The sequence below is a fragment of the Haemaphysalis longicornis genome, unplaced genomic scaffold (genome assembly GCF_048455015.1).
Source record: "Haemaphysalis longicornis isolate Haplotype H1 unplaced genomic scaffold, Haemaphysalis longicornis Haplotype H1 scaffold_139, whole genome shotgun sequence".
In the NCBI taxonomy this organism is placed as follows: domain Eukaryota; kingdom Metazoa; phylum Arthropoda; class Arachnida; order Ixodida; family Ixodidae; genus Haemaphysalis; species Haemaphysalis longicornis.
This window is the reverse complement of record NW_027526244.1, coordinates 155,325-165,734: the sequence shown is the minus strand read 5'-3', so window position 1 is coordinate 165,734 and position 10,410 is coordinate 155,325.

The following is a 10,410-nucleotide window of genomic DNA, read 5'->3' as shown; positions in this document are numbered from 1 at the left end:
TACTCATAAGTCATTACGTGCGATAAAACACTACGAGACGGGCAGCAAGTCAGTAAGACGCCATAGAACGCATGCGTAGCACACGTACCGGCGACCGGCGCTATCTTTCAACATGGTGTCGAAAGTAGGGTTCGCTGCGGCTGCGACAGATGGCAGCACTTTTCATAAGGTCTGTTACATATATTTTGCCTCAAATGTACTTGCACTTTTCTTCGCGTTAATAGGGACATTTATGACAAATGCCAGGTGTTCCAGGAGTTTCGAAAGGTTCTGCTTATATACACCTCTCGATCATGTTCAACTCTTGGCCGTAAGGCTCAATCGAGGGACACGCGGATATCTTTTCGAAGCCTCTGTTAGGGTGCGTGACGCCTCGGGACTTTGGGTACGTGTTGCCGCGTTACTGCGGTGGCTATAGATAGCGTGACTGAGGACGAGCTACGACAAAGCGGGCCCCCAAAGTGCTCTGAACCTAAAACGTTTATTCGAGCTTGAAGGGAAGCGGTCGGCCTCCAATGTCCGGGAGGACGCAAGCCCGCTTCGTTTCCAGTGCTCGTTTCACAAGGGCAGGTTGTTGTGCCGGTGCCGATCTCGTCAGAGCTGAGTCGAGTGAAGGGGCGTTGGGCAATGGCGGCTGGAGAGACCTGGTGAAAGGTGTCAAGGTCACACGCTTGGCAGTAATGGGGGGTAACGATCCGGAAGATGTGTGAGAGAATGGTGTGACTATAGAAAGTCTCTGTTTGGAGGTGGTGACACCCATAGGCTTGATGAGGTAAGAGATGTGTGGGGTGGAGGGTATATTCTTCTGTCGATTGTCTTCTGGGAAAGTATGGAGGTATAGGTAGAGCCGATAGGTAACAAAGTGGTGCTAGCAGAGTGTGGACGTCCGGTGGTGTGAGCCTTGCAGAGGGAAGTGCCCAGTTGTGGAGTGCGCGGACCCAGCAGCATGGGCCGCGTCGTTTCCAGCAAGACCAGAGTGGCCAGCGGCATGAATATAGTTTCTTTGGGAGTACAGTGAAGAATGGGAAGGTCTTGAGGGTACACAGCCAGGCCAGCTTGATTGATACCATCGGCATGATTGCTGGGTGCTTGCAGATATACATTGGTCCGGTGTCCCCATTGGCTGGTACGCGAGTGATGCTGAACAAAAAAGAGTGATGGTGTGTTAAAAATCTTTATTGCACAAGGGATGGCCACTGGTCTAAGAAAAGATGTGGAAATGTAACTAGCCGAGCGGCTCGCGAGGGTATGCCAGGGCCCGATGTTAACCCTTACCTCACGCTTTGGGGTCTAACGCCTTCAACCGGTGCCGGCAGATTGACGTTGAATGAGCTTGGCGTTGCTTGGCACATCTTTAAGCTGAACGTGAAGGTTGCCTGACGTTAAGGATGAACATAGGCCTAAAAAGAGCGATTGGCGAAGGCTCTCAAACATAACAACAGATAGAAGAAAAAACGCAAGGGAAAAATGGTACAGATGAAAGGCTCAAAGGTCTGTTAGTACCGTTGTATGTTTCGCGACATCATACGCTTAGCAAAAGCTAAATTCAGTAGCGACATAACTCGGTGGCTTAGCACTCAAAGACAACTTTTTGTCACGCAATATCACACAAGAGACACCATATGTATATACAGGGTGATCAAAGTTAATTCGACAGGTTTTTTTTTTAAATAGGCGCTTGAATTTACGTGAAGACCACCTCTACAGTGAGGTTATGCGCCCAGGGGGACACATAAATCGGAGATAATTATTGATGTAGGTGGCTTAATTAACTAAAATTGATGAAATACCTTTTTAGTGGCTGCAGTAACCAGGCATGTTTGTATTGGAAAGTTAGACGCAATCGTTTTTCTACGCAGTTTTAATTGGCAGAATTCTTCTAGCGCATCCGTAGCCCGAGATATCAAAAGGCGAAGGTTAATTGCCGTTCGCATGATTACGCATGATAGAAGTCAAGACCGGCGCATAGCTCCTCCCTTTTGTTCTGTGTTTCGATAGCGGTTCCCAGTACGGCAGATTGCGATAACACCACCCAAGAATGAATGGGTGCCAGTTATCACTTTTTCCTGTGCCTCCACCCCTTTGTCGAACTAAGCACCGTACACAGCAGGCACGTCACAGAAGGGAGGAGCTTTGCGCCGGTGCAGACTGTCTTGCATGCGTAATCATGTGAACGGCAATTAAACTTCGACGTTTGATATCTCGGACTACGGATGCGCTACACTCGGGAACAAGTACGGCAATAGCTCCTGTACGGTATCGCTCCGCCTAAGCGACGGACCCGGATATCAACGGGAGCGCGCGTTTTGAAAGGAGACTGCTACGAATGCGTGATATCGTCTGCCTTTTCTCACGTAGTTTGTTTGTCGTCGCTGCAGCAGTTTATAAGCATATAAAGTCCAAAAATTCACGAAAATGGCTCGTGTCATGTTCAAAATATTCACAGTAACGCGCTGCTTGTGCTGCGCGGAGTAACATCGGGCTGCGGTGATGAGGCACAGCGGCAACTTCCGTTGCCGTTCTTAAGCTGTAACCGAGTATAAAAAACTTCTGCCAATTCAAACTGTGTAGAAACATGATTGCGTCTAAGTTCCCAATACAAACATGCCTGGTTACTGTAGCCACTAAAAAGTTAATTAATCAATTTTGGTTAGTTAAGCCTCCGAAATCAATAATTACCTCCTATTTATGTGTCCCGTGGGTGCATAACCACACTGTAGAGGTATTCTTCGCGTAAATGTAAGCGCCTCTTTTTTAAAAAACCTGTTGACTTAACTTTGATCACCCTGTGTGTGTATATATATATATATATATATATATATATATATATATATATATATATATATATATATATATATATATATATATATATATATATAGCGTATGAATGAAGTACGATGGGGCCGGTAAAAAATATACAGTGAAAGAGAAGACTAAAGGGTAACGAACGAAGCCGAAACGTTAATACATTTTCGTTCGTTACCCTTTAGTCTTCTCTTTCACTGTATATATATATATATATATATATATATATATATATATATATTTATATATTTATAGCTGCTACTATCTCTGGATCGCTTTGGCGACGTGCAGGCCTGTTCTTGAAACGTTGCGTTCGTCGGAAACTCGATGCAGTCACCGTAACGTAATTTCTATGTTGAGGAATTACAGGTAGGGTATTGGACTTCCTGGCAATTCTAGGGGTGGGAAGGGACAATTTTTTGACATTCTGCTGAAGTGAAAGGAATGGAATTGCGGAAAGATGTAATCATCAGAATGGAATTGGGATAAAATGGGCCTGCCCATTTCACAGCACCGATGTGGGCGCAGCCTACGCGGGCTATCTCTCTCTTATGGCCGCTTTGTAAATAATGTAAAGAGGTCGCTCATCATCCTTCACCATGGTTCGTCTCATCTGTTCTGACACCACGTAACAATGTTTTCAGATATTTCCGCGACATGAGCTTTTTTATTGGATTTTTTTGTTTACTTACATATCATGATAGAGTTTTTTGTCATATTAGTATTGTTAAGTCACTTTCAGAATTGTGAGCATTTATGAATATCACTCTTGTTTTTGATCTTGCTTATAGAAGAGGTGCGGTTGTTTCTTGGGCAAGTGGGCCAAGTCAATCCGGGCCCAGCTGGGTGCATGGTCCTGCCTTCTGCCGCCGTCGCTACGACGCCGTTGCAAGTGACCTCCCGAGAGCGTCAAAATGCCGCGTGACTTAAAGACGCGAAAAACGTAGTTTGTAACGATCTCCACTCTCAAACGCAGTGTTAACAGTATCGCGTTAAATGTAACTAGGGGTGAATTCGAAGGGGGTGGAGGAGTGGTGGGGCGCTCCTTCTCACTTAGACGACCTAAACTGGGTCCCCATTGATGCCCGGTGTGTCGCTTCGACGTGAGGCGATTCCCTGGCGTTTGCAGAACCGCATATTAGCAAAAGCAAAACAGAATACTTACACAATATGACCTATCTGAAAGCGGTAGATATAACAACTGGGGGCGCATGGTAGAGCAGAAAGGCGGCCAGAGCACATCATCATCCATTGGAAAAAGAGGCACCTTAGCGTGACAGCTCACGCTGCGGCGTTCAAAAGCGAATGCGGTGTGACGCAACGTGTGAACTTCCACCCGCCGCCTCCAACTTAGTCATGCAGGTGATCATAACTCTCAAGCCAGACCAAGTAAACCGGAAAGGGGCTGCATTTCCGAAGACTACAAAAGGCCGACGATTTCGATGCACAGTATTACAGCACAATTCAGGACTTCTCCGTATCCAGGAAGGCGCCGCAGTGTCTCGTGTCGCCGTGAGGGACGAGGCAGACTCTGACATTCAAACTGTGTACAGTATATGTGCAAGAAAATTTACAGGACATATATAGGGAAGCGATGGCATAGCGCTAGAACACCCGCCTCGCGTGCAGAAGGATCGTGGTTCGAATCCCGGTGCCAGACAATTCCAACCGGATAAAAAAAAAGAAAATCCGCGTATTGATGGAATTGCACAAAGGGGCTTGGGGTGCGGCCTGACCCCGGCGACCATTGCCGGTAATGCACTCCCTCACCAGAGCAGGATTGGCCACCCTGGTGTAGTAACGGCCACAACCTCCCATGAATACGCCAACTAACCCTCGGCCCTCAGTCCCCAGCGCCTGCGAAGCAACTGACCACGGCGGCGGTCAGACCTGTGACGCAGCAGAGGGTGCTAAGAATCCCTGTATCCGGACAGGCCGCCAATGGAATCTGAACCTGGCAACGCTTAACGCGCGAACCTTATCTAGCGAAGCAAGTCTCGAGGTGTTGTTCGAGGAATTAGAGGGCATTGAATGAGATATAATAGGGCTTAGCGAGGTTAGGAAGGCAGGCGAAGCCTTTACGGTGCTGAAAAATGGACACGTCCTATGTTACCCTGGTCTAGAGGACCGAAGAGAACTGGGAGTGGGATTTCTAGTCAATAAAAGCATAGCTGGCAACATTATAGCATTAACGAAAGGGCAGCAGGTCTTGTAATTGGGCTCAATAAGAGGTAGAAGCTCAAGGTGGTGCAGGGCTACGCGCCCACATCCAGCCAAGACGACCAAGTAGTGGAACGCCTCTATGAAGATGTAAAATTGGCAAGGGCTAAAGTAAAAACACAGTATACCGTAGTTATGGGGGACTTCAATGCTAAGGTAGGCAAGAATCAGGCTGGAGACAAGGCAGTTGGGAACTATGGTCTGGGCTGTAGAAATAGCAGGGGGGACCTACTAGTTGAGCTTGCAGAACGGAATAACCTACGCATAATGAATACCTTCTTCTGTAAACGGGAGAGTCGGAAGTGGACCTGGAGGAGCCCGAATGCAGAGCACACAAATGAAATAGACTTCATATTATGCGATAACCCTGGCGTCGTGCAGGATGTGGAAGTGCTCGGAAGGGTAAGGTGTAGTGACCACCGTATGTGAAGATCTCGAATTAGGCTAGATCTGAGGAGAGACCGCAACAAGCTAGTACGAAAGAAGCCAATAAATGAGCTAACAGTAAGACGTAAAGTAGAAGAATTCAGGATCGCGCTGCAGAACCAATATTCCGCCCTTAATGAGGAAGCCGAGCCTACGACACAGGAAGCCAGCGACAATCTTACACGCATTATCACGGAGTGTGCAGTAGAAGTCGGGGGCACTATGGCAAACAGGATACTGGTAAACTTTCACAGGAGACGAAAGATCTAATCAGGAAACGGCAAATTATGACAGTCTCTACCGCAGCTGACAGAATAGAACTAGCCGAACTCTCGAAGTTAATCAATAAGCGGAAGACAGCTGACATACGGAAGTATAATATGGAGAGGATCGAATACGCTGTAAAGAACGGAGGTAGCCTGAAAGCAGTGAAGAGACGTCTTGGCGTGGGGAAAAATCACATGTATGCACTTAAGGATTAGCAAGGCAATGTCATCAAAAATAGGGATAAAATAGTCACAGTAGCCGAGGAGCTCTATAGGGATTTGTACAGTAGCCGGGACATCCAGGATAATGCCGAACAAGACAGTAGCTCAGAGGAGATAGACATCCCACCGGTAACGACCGAAGAAGTAAGGAAGGCTTTGAAAGAAATGAAAGGGGGCAAAGCACCTGGTGAGGATCAGATAACAGCAGACCTCCTGAAGGATGGCGGAGAAATTGTACTTGAAAAACTGGCAAAACTGTATACGCAATGCCCAATGACCGCAATGGTACCGGAATCCTGGAAGAACGCGAACATCATCCTAATCCATAAGAAAGGCGACATGAAGGACTTGAAAAATTACAGGCCGATCAGCTTACTGTCAGTCGTCTACAAGATATTTACCAAGGTAATCGCTAACCGAACCTCTGCAACCCTAGATTTCAGTCAACCTAAAGAACAAGCAGGGTTCCGCAAAGGTTATTCAACAATGGACCATATTCACACGATCAATCAGGTGATAGAGAAGTGTGCTGAGTATACTGAACCGCTATATTTAGCCTTCATAGATTATGAGAAAGCATTTGACTAGGTCGAAACCCTAGCAGTCATTCAGGCATTACGGAACCAGGGGGTAGATGAGCATTATATAAGAATACTAGAGAATATCTACAATGGGTCTACAGCTACCATCACCCTCCATAGGGAGAGCAGTAAAATACCTATAAGGAAGGGTGTCAGACAAGGAGACACAATCTCTGCAATGTTATTCACAGCATGCTTACAAGAAGTATTCAGAACGTTGGATTGGGAACAGGTGGGAGTAAGGGTTAATGGAGAATACCTCAGTAACCTCAGATTTGCTGATGACGTTGCCTTGCTAAGTAACTCGGGGGACGAATTGCAAAGCATGCTTTCCGCACTGGGTGAACAGAGTAGAACCGTGGGCCTGAAAATTAATATGCAGAAAACTAAAGTAATGGTCATTAACCTCGGGAGAGCACAGCGGTTTGAGATAGGTGGCGAGGCAGTGGAAGTGGTAAGCCAATATATCTACTTAGGCCAAGTTGTGACCCCAGATCCCAACCATGAGGCAGAGATAATTAGAAGGATCAGAATGGGGTGGGGTGCATATGGCAGGCATTCTCAGATAATGAATAGCAGCCTACCATTGTCGCTGAAGAAGAAAGTGTATGATAGCTGCATCTTACCGGTACTCACCTACGGGGCAGAAACTTGGAGGCTCACTAAGAGGGTTCAATTTAAATTGAGAACGACTCAGCGGGCAATGGAGCGGAAAATGATAGGTGTAACATTAAGGGACAAGAAGAGAGCGGAGTGGGTCAGGGAGCAAACTGGTGTTCAAGACATATCAGTAGAAATTAAGAAGAAGAAATGGACTTGGGCAGGGCATGTAATGCGAAGGCAAGATAATCGCTGGTCATTAAAGGGGTCCTGAAATGCCTTCCGCCTATGCATGGATGTACATGTAACCAAATAAAGCAATGTATTAGCAATCTCCTCCTGCAAGAATTTTGTTAAAGCGATGAGTATTAGCTGAGAAATCGTAAATCAAAAACCGCGAATTATCGTCGGCCCGTATTTCCTCCTCCTTTCAACTGTTTCTTCGCTGTTGGCCTCCCCTCCCATGATGCTCCGCTCCTCAGCGGTGACGTACTTCCGCTATTGCGCTCCCACAGACTGCCGTCTGCTACGGGCCAGCTCTTTCGGCTTTTTCATCTCTGTAGACACCATGGACACAGGCTGGAAAAGCGAACGAATGACCTGGCCGCATGTGTGCGGCCTGGCCTTGCCCTTTCGCGGTGTACCTAGCTGCAGTTGGTATCGGTGGCGAACTCGCAGCCGCGTGGGGAGAATCGTGCGCTCGTTCCCTTTGGTGCACCGCGCACTGTTTATCCAAAAAGCGCGGTCTCAGATGTGGCCCCGCTGGTGTCGGGTGTTATTTTGCGGTGGTTGTAATTCCTACTACCGGCGGCATGTGAAAAAAGACATTTTCAGCCGACACAGAACCCGTGCACAAAACGCGCCGGATCGGATCGCTTTATCAGCGGCGATGAACGTGAAGGCGAAGAGCAAACCAACGCTGCACTCGATCAGCGAGAACCCGTGTTCTGACAAGCTGCACCCATGTGTTGCATTCAACACTGACGGGAAAGCGTTTGTTTGCACTTGTTTGGATAGTCGTAAAATGTCCAAACACTCCGGCACTCCGCTAGCAGATCAGCCGGCGAGACATTTCGGAAAACATTTGACAGATGGCGCCGTATGCATTAGTGTGTCGCTACGCAAAACTGATGAGACGCTCTACTAAAACTCCCATCGCGGTGTCACGTAGCGGGACGCAAAAATTTAGCGTTTAGCGTATGCAAAGGCCACAAACGCTGTACTAAAACTCTATTAGCAGCAAAATAGCGTGCGTATGTGAAACCGCTTGCGTTTACAAAGCTGCACGCCGAGCGCGTACGTTTCAAACCTAGTGACATCGTTTAATACGTAGTCAGATATCAACCGTATGCTCAGGCGACAAGCAAGAGCTTGTTTTATGTGGGGCGGAGATTGCGCATAAAGGCCCGTTCGCACTTGCGACGAAAGCGAGTGAGAGCGGCAGGAATTCCGTCGCTTTGTCGCGCGACGATCGTTTTTGTCGAATGGTCGGGACAAATTTTGGTTGCGCGACAGAATTCCCGTCGCTTACGCTCGCTTTCGTCGCAAGCGGGAATGGAAAGTTCTGCCGTTGCCGTCTGCTACGCAGCTCGGAGGTAACCGCGCGATCTGCTCGGGCCGGATGAACGCGCACACTCCCGCACGGCAGCGCCCCAAGCGGCAGACGGCCGCGTACATCGCTCCCGGCGCGGAGCCCACCCTCGGCACACTAGCCAGTATATTTCAGGCACTATAATGGAGGAAAGATTTTTTGCTTCCGATGAACCTAGTTTGCCCCTGTGTTTTTAAATACGTGAAGTGGTTAGCACGTCGTCCTCACGCAGCTCTGTATCGTCGCAGCATCGCTGATTGTCCGAACGAAGCTTGCAGCTAAGCCAATGCAGCGACCGAAGCTGTATGTGTGTGTGTGCGTCGCCTCCTGTGTGTTGTGGACGCGTTCGTTTCGCGATGAAATGCGACATTGTACTTCTGCGGGTGGATAGTGCTTCCCATGGTCTGGATTATCTTTCTCGAACGACGTACCACTCAACCTCGCATGGGGTATGTGCAGTGTGCCTGGCTAAAAGCCTTCTCGCTTGCGCGCCAGAGTTGTGACTTGCTGCTCGTCCCCGCAAACCGGGTGTGAGGTGAGTGCCGAATTTACGACGGGCAGGAGGAGGCAACTCATCGTCTGTCAATCGCGGTTCAGACTTGCAACGCATGTTTTGACGTTGCGTTCGTTCGAAACGCATCTCTGGATTGTTTTGAAGTTGAATAAAATGTACGCGTCAAACCAGGGCATTCGGCTCAGGGCGTTCTCTGCGATTGCACCAAAGAAGTGCCACGGGACTTTCTTTATGGTACGTACTCACGTAAGATAAAATCCACGTCGTGTTATGGCCGTGTTGCATTCAATACAAACGGTTAAGCGTTTGTTTACACTTGTTTCGTTTGTCGTAAAATGTCAAAGCACTCCGGCACTCCGCTGGCACATCAGCCGGCGAGCCGACGCTGAGCAGACGACTCATCTCTTTGCCGGAAGTGCGTGAAAAAGCCGCCCAATAGCAGGATGTCTAGCTCATGACGAACATCTGGGAATCGATGATGTAGACATGTGAAGATGGCGGCGTCCAAAAACACGAAGGAAAGGGTGAGAAAAAAGCGACAAACTTTGCAACAAAAATGTGAGCTTTCCGCTGCGCGTAAAAGAGTAATACTTGGCACAGGTGACGTTGGCGACCCAATCTAGCGATTGCGCTAGTTCATTTAGTGTGCTCAAAATGCCTTTCAGGGCCCCTTTAAGGGTAACAGAGTGCATCCCTAGAGAAGGCAAGCGCTGCAGGGGGCGGCAGAAAGTTAGATGGGCAGATGAGATCAAGAAGTTTGCGGGGATACATTGGTCACAGTTGGCACAGGACCGAGGTAATTGGAGAATAATGGGACAGGCCTTCGCCCTGCAGTGGGTGTAGATAGGCTGGTGATGATGATGATGATGATGATACAGGGGAGCAAAACGTAGCCCGCAGTGGGGCTTAGAAGCTTACCAGGGTCTAGCCGGTGCAGGCGCGACTGTACCCTCGTCCTGCAGCAAGTTCAAAAGCAAACGACACCCCTACTCCTCCGGGGCTCGACATGAATGCCCTCGGTGAGGGAACGGAACGCGTTAAAGAAAACAAGAAATGTCCAGGCATGCATGGCGTGATATCCGAGCTCCGTGACGTATACGCACGGGGAGTATGCCACCCAAGGTGGTGACCTTACAGTGCAAGAAAAGGAGGGAGATGGAAGGGGATGAAAAAGATGTAGATAGA